The following is a 16562-nucleotide window of genomic DNA, read 5'->3' on the forward strand; positions in this document are numbered from 1 at the left end:
GAAGACATGAGTATTCCAAAATATCACCTTGATCCTGCTACAAATACCATCCTTGTCTTCTGTGAATTACCTACCATATATGTCTTGGTTTCCTCATTTTCAATGTATCACCATGTATAGTCAATGAAAATCAAAACTCCGCTTCTAAAGTTCTTGTAGCATGAAGGCAATGTAAGATTAATCAGTAAATTACTCAGGCATATCATGAGTTGGCAAACTCAGAAATTCCAGACCATTGGCTTAACTAATGAGTACTTTACTTGCCCCTCTCTGCTCCAATAATCCTCTTAAGAGTGACTGAAAGGGGAGAAATCGTTCCTTTAAATTTTGTGTCAGTGTTCCTCATTACAGGACAGGCCTGACTATGCTTTGGGGACTTTTCTCACTTAATGATAATAACAAAATTCTACAGTATTTTAAAGTTTAGAAAGAATGTTCTTCATAATAACCTTGTGTGTAAGGTAGGACCTGTATTATTATGCCCTTTCTACAGAGGAGTCAAGCAGCACCTCAGAAATTTAAACTGATTGCCCAGGGACATGGAACTGATTGGTGTTAGAACTGAGATTACTTCAAACCCAGGTCTTTTTTATTCCAGGTCAACTGACCTCCCATTTTACCTTTCCTAGCTTCTAGATCCTGCCTAGGAAACATGGGATGAGATTTACATGGCAACAACCCACCCACACTGCTCCATCAAAAAGATCATGTGTTTTCACTTGCATACAAGCTAATCACAATATTAGAAAAGAAAGTTTTATTAAAATAAGGATGAAAAAATGTGCTGCTTGGGGAGAAAATATGCAATCCCGAGCACATCACAGAAGGGAATATTCGAGCCTAGAAAAAGGGCAGAAAAACCTTTTGAGTTATTTCTGGCAACAGTCTCATTCAATCTAGTTGAGGTTTTTCTATAGAAGGATATGAACTGTCAGATAATTTATAATTAAGCCTTGTGATTCACACTACAAGATAAAAAGGTCTTAAAAGCATCCATTGAACTATTTTCATCATGCAGAAATGAAAGTCTCATTGAAAACATTTAAGTCTGGTTCCAGTGCAAGCCTATGTAGTCCTAAGTAGAGTGAAGGTTCTCATTAGCATTCATCCAGTCTTCTGCAGGGTTTTGTGAAGACCAAATGAGACAACAGATGTATCCATCGAGCCTTACTCAGGAGCCTATGGTGCTTAAGCTCTCATCAGCATAGGGAGGGCTCTTTTTAATGACTTGTGAAGGCTGTTCAGTGTTTGCATTTCTACCAATAAAAAATATCAGTCACATATTCACAAAGTATGTACTCTATCCAAAAAGAGAAAAAGGTCATAGGACTGTAGCCTTGGAATTAGAAGGGAACCTAAGTCATCCAGTACGATCATCTCAGTTTTCAAATGAGGACAATGAGGTTTATTTGCTACAAGTGAGCTTTTCAAATAACTAAAGACAGTTATACTATCACCTCTTATCCTTGTCCTGAAAAACATGTATAGTTCCATCAATCAATGCTTATATGACATGAATCTACTCTCTTCATAATTCTGGCTATTCTCCTTTGTGCCTTCTCTAACTTATCATTATACTATGTCTAATATTTCTTCTCTATGGATCCTTCATACATAGTGGTTTGAATACACACACACAAATTTATATATGTGTGTGTGTTAAGAAGACCCACACATTCACACATGTGTGTATACATGTATAGCTATACACACATTCACATATATACACATGCATATATGCATATATACATGTTGATTTATTTATACATTCATATATATTTATAACCATAAGCCATTATATTAATTTATCATAATTACTGATACTTTCACCACCATAATAATTAATCTAATTCTCTTCATTTTTTAATATAATAATGATAATAGCTAGCATTTATGCAATGCTTACTATGTGCTAGGCACAATAGTAATGTTTTACAAATATCACCTCATTTGATTCTCACAAAAACCTTGAGGTAGGTACTGATATTATCTTTATTTTACAGATGAGGAAACTGAGGCAAACAGAGGTTAAATGACTTGTCCAGAGTCATGCAGTGAGTATGTGTCTGAAGCTGGATTTGAACACAAATCTTCCTGACTCCAGGCCTTGCACTCTACCTACTATACTACCTAGCTTCCTGCCACCAAAAAATAAATGTCCTTGGGAGGAAAAGGGTCAGACCCATTTTTCATTCACATTGCATATACCTTTATTAAGATATTTATAATCTAGTTTATTACATAGTTCCAAAAGTAAATGAGTAGCATGGTGTAACCAGAATGGCCTTTGTTTTCTTTGAGTGACTCAATTTATCTCAGTGAGCTTTACTAGGAGCTAAGCCCCAGACACAAACCCCATTAGGTGTTAATGTAATCCATGTGGATGGGAACCTCCCAGGGTCCTAAGGGGAGGGGGCAATTCAAGAACCAATCACCAGAGCCTGAGCTCTGGTGATTCAGATGATGTTTAATGTCTAAAGCCCTATAAGAAGGGAGGACAGAGCCATTGGTGCGGGGCTCTGGAGATGGTGTTGATGAGGAGACTCTGGGCAGCTCTAGCTAAGGAGCCCTCCAGCTTGTAAACCCGGATGTTGAAACTTTGTTGAACTCTGGTAACTATGTTTTGGGATTTGAATCAGACAAAGTCTGTTAATGTTTGTAATTTGTTTGCATTTTGTTTTGAAGTTCAGGGTGCTGGTTTTTTCCCCTGAACTAACTGAATGATATTTGAATGCTGAATTAAAAGTAAGCTTGTCAACCCCTTCACCTTGCTTTCCTTAATTAAGCAGATCGAAAGAACCTGTGCTGTTGGCAGCTTTCTGGGTGCTGGCTGTGGGTGAATCTTTTACCCCCACAGAAGCTGCCAGCTGGGTTGCTCAAACACATGGCATTATATAGTTGTTCATTTTTAAAAATAGTTCCTCCCCACTGAGCTTTGATTTCAAATTGCCAATGTGTCCCTTGAACTATTCATCTGTAGTTTTTTTTTTTTTGCTTGTTTTGACTTTATGCTCAGTATGTTTGGCCAGTCAAAGATGAAAGTATTTGGAAATAGCATCTTAGTCAATTTGATCTCCAGATTCAAGCTTGAAAATTCTAGTCTCTCTTTTCCCTTGAGAAATGAGTGTTTCAATAAACTGTTTCACACTGAGACATTGAAAATTGATAAACCATAGCTTAATGTATTGACTTTCCTCAAAAGTCTCATCACTAGGGAATGGGATATCTAGACTTAACAGCTAACCCATCACAAGTGTTAGGATAATGTGGTGCAGATGGGAGCAGAGGTTGGTACACATGAAGCTAAGGAAGAGTAAAAGCATAAAAAGGAACAATCAGGAGTAGGTTTGAAGCTTGTAATGGCAAGCAAAGTAGGACTTTCCAGTTTTTTTTTTTCTTTTGAAGTGCTCAGCACTAAAACAATAAAGTGCCTTTGATTTAGGCTTGCCTTTGATTGAATCAAGAATCTTTAATGATCTGCTTAAGTCACAAGAAAGCCTAAGTCACATGAGTTTGAGTCACATGGTTATGATACCCTCTGTGGGCTGACTGAAAAAGTGTATGTATACTCTGAGGTTAGCATTTGGCTTGGGGGGGGGAGGGTGCACTCATTGGAAGAGTGTTCCTCTGATTTGGCCAAACAAGACTCTGGGTAGCCATTAAGGAGCAGCACCCCCCCAGCTTTGAAAACCCAGATGTTGGTACTTCTCTCTCCAGTAACTATGTATGTATTGTTAAGGACAGACAGTTAGAAGCTCTGCCTGCTGATTTGTGTTATTTGCTCTGTTTATATAATTTCTGCTTGTAATTTCTGTTTTTGTTTTCTCTGAAGTTCAAGGTGCTGACTTTTTCCCCTGAACTAAGTGAACGATATATGTATATTTAATTAAACTGAGATTGTAAACCCCTAAAATTGCTTTCCTTAGAAAAGCAGATCAAAGAACCTGTGTTAGTAGCCCTCCTGTGTGCTGGTGTTACTGGCCTTACATCTCCACAGCAGCTTCTAGGAATGTTGTTACAGAGCTATAGGCGGAATGAAAGCACACCTAGTTCAACCTGTTTATTTTAAGGAAACTGAGTCTGAGAGAATGTACCTTCCCTATAACACACAATCAGTACTCACCAGAGCTGAGACTCCAAGCAGGTTTTGCAATGGATATAAAGGATGAGTTGGGAAGAATGTATGAGTAGAATAGGCAAAAATATCTATAAACTAAGAGAAGGAATTAAAAAAGTTAAAAGTCAGAATCAGGTCTGGCTCAGAAAACTATCATTGGTTGATTACAGAGAAACATACTTTTAGGTAAAATGATACTATAGATTATTGTTCATTTCAGAATAACTGAGATTAGTGGAGCAAAATAAGTGAAGGACTAATAGGGAAGGGACTGTCATGCCAGTGGTATAATGTGTGGGGGATAGCAGTGGGAACTGAGGAAAATTGGTCTCTATGAACTTAGGTGCATGGCAGCCATTGTCTTCTTTCCTCTTAAAGTTTTTGGAATCATTGAAAGAAATTCCTCAAGGATTCAATAAGAACAAACTGTTTACCTTTTGTGTATATCAAATATAAAACATGTCTAAGATTGTTATTAGTAATTGTGTAGTTCATAAGAAAGATTGCAGTAGACCTGAGTGTGATATAACTTTAAAAAGCAAAACCTTTTATTAACAGCTACAAAGAATAATTATTTTATACAAATAAGGTGTGAGAGGAAGAACTGACATAGAGGACATAGATGGGGAGGAGGGCTGTTAGTTCTATAAACCTACTTTCATTGGAAATGGGTTCAAGAGAGAACAATACATACATACATATATACATACATATGTGTATATATATGTATATATGTATGTATGTGTGTATCTACGTACCATGTCTGTATACATATATACATATACATATATGCATATACATACATACGTGTGTGTGTGTGTATATATATATATATATATATATATATATATATATATAGTCTTCTAAATTCAGAAAGAAATAAAATGTTAAGGTGATAGGGAGGAGGGAGAGAATAAAGGAGGTATCTCTAGAGGGGAGGGTGAAGGAATAGATTAAAGGGGGGTATAGAAGGATGCTGAGATTTGTAGGAATAGGAGGATAAGAGGGGAATCCTTGGAGGGAGGCTAGATTAAACAAGAGGAAGGCAAGGTAGAGGGTAGAAGCGAAGAGTAGTCAGGAGGGATAGGAAATAAGAAATATACACAAACATAAAAACAAACATCAGGAGTAGAATTTGTTAGGGAAAGTATATGTATGTATATATATATATATATATATATGTATGTGTAAATATGTATATGTATATTTATATATCTATATATAAATATATACACATTTAATTGTTGAGGGGGGAAAAGAACAAAATAAAAACTACACAGCAGAGAACAAAAGAAAACTTATAAGGAAGCAAAGAAAAGATGGACAGCTGTCATCACAACGTGTAGTATTTATTATACAAGCTTTCTTGAAATGGAAATTTATCGCAATATATTTTGAATCCTCTCTTAAGTTCTTTTGTGCACATGATGTGCTTTTTTCTTATGTTTTATTTAAGTTTCAATATTTCAGTTGATGATGTTTTTTCTTTTCTCTATTGCGTATTTGAATTTTGGTGTTTAAGTGAAAGAAAGAAAGAAAAAAAGAAAGGAAGGAAGGGAGAAAGGGAGGGGAGAGAGAGAGAGAGAGAGAGAGAGAGAGAGAGAGAGAGAAATAAAGAAAAAGAAAGAAAGAAAAGAAAGAAAGGAGGGAAGGATGGAAAGAAGGAGGGAAAGATGGAAAGAAGGAGGGAAGGATGGAAAGAAGGAGGGAAGGAAGAAAAAGGAAGGAAGGAAAGATGGAAGGAAGGATTCCTCTCAGGAGTGTTTTCATTTTAAAAGCAGGCTCCCAAAGTACACAGTTCTTGTACTTTCTAAAAGAGACCTCCTAACCTTGGGATGTCCTCAAATCATTTTTGTTGTTGTTCAGTTGTTTCCGTGTCCAACTTCTTGACCCCTTTTGGAGTTTCTTGGCAGAGATGTTGAGATGGTTTGCCATTTCCGTCTCTATCTCATTTTACAGATGAGGCAACAGAGGCAAATATGGTTAAGTGACTTGCCCAGGGTCACACAGTTAGTAAGTATCTGAGGCCAAATTTGAACTCATGATCAGTCTTTCGGACTTCAGGCACAGCACTCTATCTAATGTAGCACCTAGCTGCACCCAAATCATAGCACTCACAAAAATACCTGTTAATTCTTCCTCGTAAAGTTTTAGGAATGGAATAGTTTCACATGAGCAATCTATAAACAAAACAAAACAAAAAGGCTTAGTGGTCAGAGTTTTACGTATTGCTATATTTAACAAGAGTAATAAAAAAAATATTCACTTTCTTCTCTTTATCTTTGTTCACAAGTGGAATGCCCTCCCATCCAGTTTCTGTTTAATGCTCTCCTCCTTCAAAACAGAACTCAGATGTCAACTCTTCTATAATCCCCCTAACTAAAAGTGATCGCCCCTTCTGCTGATATTAATTCATTTTCCTGATATCTTTATGCACTTATTCTAGATTCAATTATAGATAATGTGTTTCTTATTTCCTCTAATAGATGGTAAGTTCCATAATGGTGGAAACCATATCTTATCTTTGTATCTCTCCTAATACCTAATACTGAGCTCTAAACATAGAGGCTGTTTGATGAATATTTACTGAATAAATAGATGAACACAAAAACTTAAAGAACTCTTTCAGTAATTATTAAATGGATATAATATGCATTTTCCCATTTCATATTGCCCTTATAAATGCCTGCTGTTGACTGGTAGGGTAACTTTTGCATTGGGCTTGGTTATGGTATTGACAATTAAGAGGTACATAGAAAATCTGGATAAAACTAAAAGAACAGCAGTTTTTAGTATAAAAACTTTCATTCACAAAGCACTTTTAGTTTATATATTTTACTTGTTCTTTATTTGTTTAAAACTACATAACAAGACAGAAAATAATATATGTATCCTTTTATTCATTATGTGCTACCTAAGCTTAAAAAAATATTAATCAACGTTTGGCAGAGCCAGTACTCAAAAACAGGTCACTTGCTTCAAAATTCAAGGTTTCATCTATCATTCTTAGGAGAATCATTCATCCTAAATGCTCTTCCCCTCCTAATTTCATCAACTAACTGTTGAGGGCAGCACCATCATCCCAGTCCTTCAGGTTCATAACTGAGCTGTCATCCTTGTCTCCTCACTATCTGTCCTATAATCATTCTATTGCCACAGTCTGTCAATTTCATCTTTGCAACATTTCTCAAATATGCCTCTTCTGTACCCTCACACTTCCACAACTCTGGCGTGGGCCCTCATCACCTCACCAGACTACCGCAATAGCCGGCTGGTGAATCTTCTTGCCTTAAGTCTCTCCCCACTCCAATCGATCCTGCATCTAGCCACAAAGGTGACTTTCCTTAAAGTAGAGATCTGTCTATAGCAACCTCATACTTAATAAACTCCCTATCACCTCCAGGGCCAATAAAAAATGATCTGTCTCTCATTCAAAGACCTTTACAACCTAACCTCCTTCTAACTTTCCAGTCATCTCACATCTTATTCCTTGTTATGTACTCTTCCATTCAGTGTTTCTGTTTTCTTGGCACAATACACTGTATTTCTGGGCTCCAGGCATTTTCTCTGATTACACCTCATGCGTGTAATGCTTCCCATCATCATGTTTTCCTACTGCTTCTCCTGGTTTCCTTTAAATCTCAACTAAATCTCCATCTTCTACAAAAAGCTTTTACAATGTTTCAAAATCTGGTTCCTTCCCTTTGTTAATTTTTTTTAATTGTCCTATGTAGAGCTTCTTTGTACATATCTATTGGCTTGGAGTCTCCTCTGTTAGATTATAAGCTCCTTGAGGGCAAGGATTGCCTTCTGTCACTCTTTGAATACCCAGTGCTTAGCATAGTGCCTGGTACATATGGCTGTTTAATAAACTGGTCATTTAATAAGCTAGTCATTAAAGAATAATTCATTCTGCCATCTTCCAGGTGAAGGATCTGTCTATTAATGAGACTTTGGCAAGAATCTTCCCAGCAATGACTAAGAGACTGTGACTGTCACAGGACAATCTATTTCCTTTAACCTTTATAGAGATGGACAATGGAGGCATCCTTGAACTCCTACTGGATAACCTCCTCTTGCAATATAACCCAGAAGATTTCAATCAGCTTTTGTATGAGCAATCCTATCTTTTAAATTTCAGCTGGAATAGAATCAGCACCAGGTGCTTTGCCACATGAAAAGAGTCTAATGGCATTCAAAACCTCTTCTTTAGTTGAAACTTCAACACAACCTTTGAGTAGACCAAGCTGCCTTAATTGGCACCCGCCTAGTTGGGTAACTCAGCTCATCCTCTCTCTCTCCCTCTTCCTCTCTGTCTTCTTTCCAAAGAAAGGTAAATTTTGATGGCTGGAAGCTGCCCACTTAACTTGGGGTTTTCTTTTCTTTTCCTTCCTTCCTTCCTTCCTTCCTTCCTTCCTTCCTTCCTTCCTCTCTTCTTTCCTTCCTTCCTTCTTCCCTCCCTCCCTTCCTTCCTCCCACCCTCCCTTCCTTCCTCTCTCTCTCTCTCTCTCTCTCTCTCTCTCTCTCTCTCTCTCTCTCTCTCCCTCTGTATCCCAAAACCTTAAACCCAGTTCATTCTGAAGCTCATAGATTGGACCTCAATAGGTCTCTGCCCAGGCTCCACTTAATGGCTGTATTTTGGGCCCTCTGGGCTTAGATCGAATGTCAATGGTAACTGTTTCTTTTTGGAACAGCAACAGCCATCCCTTGACTCACTTCTTAAAGAGGCCTATTCACTGAATAGGCATTACTTCACTCTAAGTGAGCAAACGAAAAGGCCTTAGCCTAAAAGAGCCAGTTTCTCATATTGCATCCTAGGTCATCTCCAATCATCCTGATGAATGTCTGGTCACTGGATCCAGATGACCCTGGAGGAGAAAGTAAGGCTGGTGACCTTGCCCAGCCCTTCCTCATTCAAATCAAAGTCAATTGCATCATTTTCCTGATGCCATGGTCCTCTTTGAAAATGAAGGACAAACACAACAACCAGTTAGGGAAGGATTGACTTCAATATCTTCAGCATTGATTGATGGTGGTCTATTGAGAACATCATGGAAATGTTTGGCTCATCTCTCTAGGATACTGTACTTATCACTAATCAGTGTGGCTTCGTCAGCACTGAGCAGTTGAGAGGCACCATAAATCTTTGGCCAGTAAATAGCTTTCAGGGCAGCATAAAAGTGTTTTGGATTGTTACTATCAGTATAAAACTGAATTTCCTCTGCCTTCTTACTAAGCTAAGAATCCTGCATCTTTCTAAGCTTTGCTTGTACTTTACTTTTGATACAATTAAATGCTGCCTTCTGAATTTCACCATAATTTTCATTGATGTTTGACAGTGTTCTGACACAGATGAGCAAATGCAGTGCTGTACACTAAATCTATGAAAACTGCCCACTCTTTTTTCTGCTGTTGCCAACTGTGTGTCGATTCAACTTTCCCTCCAAGTTAGCAAGAAACTGTTCCTGCTCATAAAAGAGCTCTAATCTATTGACATTAATTCTTCTGGTAGTCATTTTGCCTTGGGGATGCTGCTTTTGTTGAATGTGAATATTTAGTTTGAAAGTGATAAGTCTATTATCAGTCCTGCATTCTGTGCCACACATTGACTTCGTCATTCTCTTATCCTGCCTGTCTCTCCTCACAATCACATAGTCTATAAAAATGCCAATATTTGCTAGGAGGGTGCATCCATTAAGTTTTATTGTATTAGGTAAAAAGAAGACAGTGTTGGTGATGAGAAGGTCATGAGATGCAAAAGTCTTCAGTAGTTAGTGTCCATTGCCGTTGCTGTTTCCAACTCCATTGCTCCCTAAGACTCCCTGTTAAGTCTAGTAGTCTGAGCCTACTCTAGCATTAGCCACCCAGAATTATAAGATTTTGCCACATTGATGATTAGTGTCTCCAGGTCTTCATAAAATTTTTCTTTGATCTCATCAGGGTTCATCATGGTGAGAGCATAGGCACTGATAGTGGTGGTGTGATATTTTAGCACAAGTGACAATCACATAGTCATGAGTCTCTCATTCATTCCTTTTGGTAGACGTAGAAGCTTTTTGACTAGATTAGTTTTGATTGCAAAACCTACACTAGCATCATATAGCCTCCTTCAACGTGGCCACTCCAGAAAAATGTGTGTCCAGTTCCAACTTCAGTTAGCTGGCCTTCATATGCTAGCCTTTTCTCACTCACAGTGGCTATATAAATCTGATACCTGCTGAATTCTCTTGCAACAAAAGCCGTTCTTTCAGGTCTGTTGGATTTTGTTTTGTCTATAAGTGTGTGCACATTCTATATACTGATGGTGATTGGAACTGTCTTTGCATATTTTTTTGTAATTTTTTTTTTGTTTCAACCACAGGGTAGGATCCCCACCTGCTACAGTAATCAGGTCAGGGCTGGGTAAGCATACAATTTTAAAGTCACCTTTTTCTATCCCCTTCCTAACAGTGGGAGGTAAGCAGTGAGATCCTTAAAAGGCTCCTCAGAGACCAAGGGGCCTGCCAAATCCCACTGCTGTTTCCAGCGAGAAGCTGACCCTATGGCCTGGGTTGCCTATGTGCAGAGCTGTGCCTACTGCTTCCAGTGTATCTACACCAGCTGCTTTGTCACTTGCCTGTCAGCATACAAATTTGAGATAGGTAAAAATGGTAAAATGGTATGAGTGATCTCTTTCGATCCATATGTAAATTGGATTTAAATGAGGCGAAGTTGCAAAAAGTCATCAGCCTCACTATTTCATCCAGGGTCATCATAGTCCAGTGGCAAGACAGAGTCAGAACAACTGGTGATGTCTCAAGATGCAAGGGATGATCTTGGCATCGTCAATGTCTAATCAAGCTCTAAGCACTCCACAGTGCCTGCTTCAGCTGATTTCATGGTTGTTGGAACAAATTGTTCTCATCTGCCCATTACACCAGGGGAAGTCTTCACATGCTTGGCATAGACACTCCACTAACTCAAACAACAGGTTTGAGATCCCTCTCTTACCCTCAACCTGGCTCAGCCCATCTGCCAAAATATTTTACTTGGGTGTGGCCACTGAGATGAGAGTGAGGTAGAACAGGTGGACACCAAAGTTGGAAAGCTGTCCTGAATAGGATTCAGCAGCCCTCACACCAGAGGTGCTAATCTACTCTGAACACAGTCTATACCCCAATGATCATCACAATAATTCAGTTGGGTAAGCACTATTATTGTCATTTTACAGATGGCATTGCTATCATGGCAATTTTACAGAGGGCAGCACTGAAGTTTGGTTAAGTGACTTGCCCATGATCATACCAGTGAGTGTCTGAGGCAGCATTTAATCTGTGTCTTTCTGACCCCAGGTCAAATACTCTATCCACTGTGCAACACAATTGTACAAATGTGTAAAATATCAGTTTACTCATCTATAACATGGGAATGGTGGTTGTAACAGGGACAGAGTAAATGACCTCGCAGGGCCTACACAGAGCTAGTGATCTATGACTTAACTTGTGATTTTTAAAATGCATCTCTCATAACAATCTTCCCTTAAAAGTAAAATGTAGCAGACAGATCTGTGATCCAAGAAAAATTTGCTTCTTAATCTGTACTTCCCTGTCCTTCAAATTCACAGAGGACCTGAAAAGTATTCATGAAACAGGAACTGGAGGCTGTCAATAACCCTCATTTTTGGGATGATAACTGCAAAGCTGAGTGAATGTCAGCCACAACTTTAGCTTTTATCCAAAGCCATTTAGTATGGTCATAATCTGCATTTTGATGGTGAAACATCCAGGTGCTGTTACTTCACTCAAACCACTTAGGAAATCTGTCACCTTTCTTTTCCATATAGGGAAGCTCCTAACTTTCTCCTTCCTTCACTATAGTACATCCTTTTTGACAAAAAAAAAAAAAAAAACAAAGAAAAACACCTTAAATTCCGTATTGTCACAGAGCAAAGAAAAGGGGCTGACACTTGAGGATAACTATCATCAAAGTGGTAATCAGGCCTAAACTAACCAGTTGGGTCAGTCCATAACTGAAATGATTCAACATAAAAAATCAGTTGGACTAATTGTATTTATTAATTCATTTATGTTTTCCTTTCTTTTCTCTCTCTGTCTCTGTCTCTCTCTGTCTCTCTCTGTCTCTCTCTGTCTCTCTCTGTCTCTCTCTCTCTCTCTCTCTGTCTCTCTGTAACAGTTGTTTATTCAGGGGAAAATAATTACCAAATCGTACCCCTGAACCATATATTTTACCGTGAATAGGTTATAATAATAGATTCACAGACTATTCTTTTTGTCCTTTGTTTTGGCTAACCTTGTTGCTAGTTTTGTTTCCTTCAGGCTTAAGCACCCTGCACTTTCCGGTGACTGCCTAAGCATGTAGCATTCTTGGAATTCCTGCCAGCTCGTTAAAGAAATGACCTCTGGAATGGGACTTTTTGGGGGCAGGGCCATCTCTACATCCAATTTCAGCATGAAGAAGCTATGGAAAATGAGACCTTCACCCCTCACCCCAAGATTTTGAGCCCCAATCGTTCAAGGGGGGTGGAAATGATGATAGTGTTCTGTTTACTTATTTTGTGTTATCCTTGCTGTGTTGTTTTATTGTTATGATATTATTGATCCTATGTAATGGATACAAGGATTTAGGGGTGGACATTTGAATTATTAATAATTATTTTGGGGATGATTGATTGAAGAGATTATTTTGCTGGGATCTAGGGGTGGATCGCATTTGAATCGTTAACCAATGTTTGGGAATGTTACTGAATGATATGTTTTGCTTTATAATGAATGATATGTTTTAGTTTCCTTTGTAATTGGATCACAATGTATGTTCTAGGATACATGGCTGATTAGGTTATGTATCCTATAACAAGGGGTGGAGTGTAACCAGAATGGCCTTTGTTTTCTTTGAATGACTCAGCTTACCTCATTGAGCTTCCCTGGACGCTGGGGCTTGCTCTTCCGGGGCAGGACCGGAGCTTCCTGTGTGATGAGTCATGGGGCTGGCTGAGGGGAGGTGTTAATGTCTATGCTAGGGGGAGGGGCCAACTCAGGAACCAATCGGCCCTGGTCATTCGGGCGGAGCTTGATGATGTCAGGAACTCTATGGGAGGGGAGAGGACAGCTTGAGGATCTCTCTTCCTTTTCCGGTTGGAGCCAGCGACAGTTACAACGACAGTTACAGAGGCAGTTACGACAGTTACGTCAGTTTCAGTTACAGACACAGACACAGCTGAAGCAGGAGCTGCCAGTAGCAGAGCTGATCTACGGGAGGAAGCTGAACAAAGACTTCAGGCCAGTGGGTAATCTTATTACCATCGAGGGGGAAACATGATTTTGCTTTACGCAATCATGCTTCTCTGTAGCCTCCTGGTTACTCTTGCAAGGCGTACTTATTGGGCCTGGAAGATTTTGATCAACATATCAAAATGGGGCTTTTGGTTCATGGGTTGGTTACTGTGGAGCCTAAATAAATGTTTTGATTCTTCTGCCTTCTACTTTGAGAGTTTCTTATATCCGGCGGTTCCGAACCTTTCAGACATGTTTATGATCCTCTTTGAGATTATAAACTCTGCCCTCCTGATACATTTGGCGTCACGAACAGGATCGCTAGGTATAAGATCTCTATTTAGAAGCAGAACAATTTCAGAGGAAGAGATGAATATCCCAGGATGGGAGGATCCATTTTATTCCTCCCTAGCAAAAGAATTGGCTAAAAAAGCTGGACCCTGTGAAAACTGGGAACCAAGGCTACGGAGAGGAGATCATAGGGATTTGGAAAAGTGTTTACGAGAAGTTGGGATTCAGTCAGGGGCATCACTATCTAGGCAAAGCTGGATAGTGTTATCAGCCTACCGGCTAGTATACGAAAGATTGAGATTAAGTGAAAGACATGGGGGCACTCCTACCCCACAGGAAGAAGAGGAATCTCAGATAGCAGGAGACCAAACTGACTCAAATGAGAACTTTTCTATTAATGTGGCTAAGAGCAACAGGAGACCAAAAAAGCCCAGAGTGCATTTCAACCCAGCCCAGAAAGAGCCTGACTGCCTGCTTCGTCCTAGCCATGGTGGCAGAGGAAGTGAGTGGGGAGAGAATGAGACAATGTTAGGGGCTGAGGCACAAAACACTACTGGGGTTCAGGATGTGCCTCACACAGAGAATAGGAGATGGTTAAATGATCAGACAAGGGCTCGACCCATACAAAGGAGGAAGACAGAAACCCGAGGTGAAGATTCAGTTACAAGGGAAATTCAGGAAGATTTCTCACCGCAAGAGGTCACAGATATTTTGAGTAGATTCAGCCAAAGAATAGGAGAACCATTGATATCTTGGATGGTAAGACTCAGTGATCAAGGGGCCGGTGGAATATCAGTAGATGGGACAGACTGCATGAGATTCATAGGTATCAGCCATGATCCTCTAGTTCAACAAGCTTTTAGGGAACATCATCAGCAAGGAGATGGTGATAGCAGGACTACTCTGTTGGCATTAGCCGCTGTGGGATGCAATAAGAGATATGCTACTGATTCTATGTGGCCCACTGAGCACAGACCCTGGTATTCACTTAGAGATTGTATCATGAGACTAAAGGAGGAGGTAATGAAGACTGCCATTATGACAGGAACTGCAGACAAATATTACAATGATTCAATGGAACTGCCTCATAGGAATTTAATAATTAGGACAGCTCCCCCTGCTTATAAACAACTAATTTTGAATTTATTACTTGGAGAAGTAGGGAGCCGTCTTACAACAGTGATAAATAAGATTTTACAGTTATATGACTTAGGTGACTGGGGAAGGGATAGATCTCCTCAAGAGAGAAGGGTGAATAACCAGCAAACTTGGCGCCAAAGGAGAGTAACAAGGAAAGAAATGTTTACTGCTTTATTGAGAGCAGGAGTAGGTTTTGAAATGATAGATGGAATTCCAACCAATGAATTATATAGAATGTACAGAGATAAAGGCCTTGATAACAGGAGAGATAGGGAAATCAGAACTGCTCCTGCAAATGCTACAGATGTTGAACCTTCATACCCAAGTGAATCACATGAAAGGGAATACTAGGGAACAGGCCAGGCCCCAGCCCAAATTAAGGAAATACACAGGCTGGATTGTAGACCTCACATTAACTTGACCATATATTGGAAAAATGGGTCAAGTACGGTAACTGAGGCATTAATAGATACTGGGGCCGAGGCCACCCTTATTTATGGAAATCCAGACAAGTTCAGCCATGGAACTCCTATTACCATTACAGGACTAGGAGGGACTGAAATATCAGCCAGACAAGTTAAATTGATGATGAAAATTGGACAGTTGCCCAAGAAAGAATATAGTGTGGTTATTGTGCCTATTCCTGAATACATCATTGGAATAGACATTTTGAAGGGTATGACCTTAAATTTACCTGAAGGGAAATACCAATTTGCTGTGAGGAAAATAGGCATTAATGCAGTCTTAGTGGGGAAAATCAAGATGGATCCAATCACTTTGCCCGAACCTTCTGAAGTAATTACTTTGAGGCAATATCGTGTGCCAGGTGGGCAAGATGAAATTGCCAACACTATAAGAGAATGTGTTGAGGCAGGAGTGTTAGTCCCTACAACTACTCAATGGAACAACCCTGTCTGGCCAGTCCGAAAGTCAGATGGAACATGGAGGATGACAGTAGATTATAGACAGCTGAACAAAGTGACTCCTCCCTTGTATGCTGCTGTCCCAGACACGGTTACTTTAATAGAGAGAATACAAAAACATGAAGGGACTTGGTATGCAGTTATTGATTTGGCCAATGCCTTCTTTACAATCCCAATAGACCCCAAGCAATGGAATCAGTTTGCTTTTACTTGGCAAGGCCGACAGTATACATTTACACGCCTGCCGCAAGGATATATTCATAGCCCAACTATTTGCCACAGGATTGTAGCTGAACATTTGGATGAATTAAAGTTACCTGGTGTACAGCTTACACATTACATAGATGACATCATGATACAGGGAAAGAATATAAAGGAGGTGGAGGAGAGTTTAGCATTATTAATTGACCATATGAAAAGCAAAGGATGGGAAATCACCCCGCAAAGGTTCAAGGGCCAGCTCAAACTGTAAAATTCTTGGGGATACAGTGGAATAGAGGACTGCGAGAAATTCTCCCACAAGCTCGACAAAAAATCCAGGATTTTCCCACCCCTACCAATAAGAAAGAGGCCCAAAAGTTCATAGGGCTGTTTGGTTATTGGAGACACCACATCCCACATTTGGGACAGATTTTAAAACCCTTGTATAAAGTCACCAGAAAGAAATATGAATTTGACTGGGGACTTGAACAAAGTAGAGCTTTTGAGGAAGCAAAGGCTGCTATTCAATTAGCTCTAGACTTATGGCCTATGCAAAATGGGCCAGTGGAGTTACAAGTGACTGTACAAGATGACTATGCAAATTGGAGTCTGTGGCAAAAA

This window comes from Trichosurus vulpecula, chromosome 3 (assembly GCF_011100635.1).
Source record: "Trichosurus vulpecula isolate mTriVul1 chromosome 3, mTriVul1.pri, whole genome shotgun sequence".
Taxonomy (NCBI): domain Eukaryota; kingdom Metazoa; phylum Chordata; class Mammalia; order Diprotodontia; family Phalangeridae; genus Trichosurus; species Trichosurus vulpecula.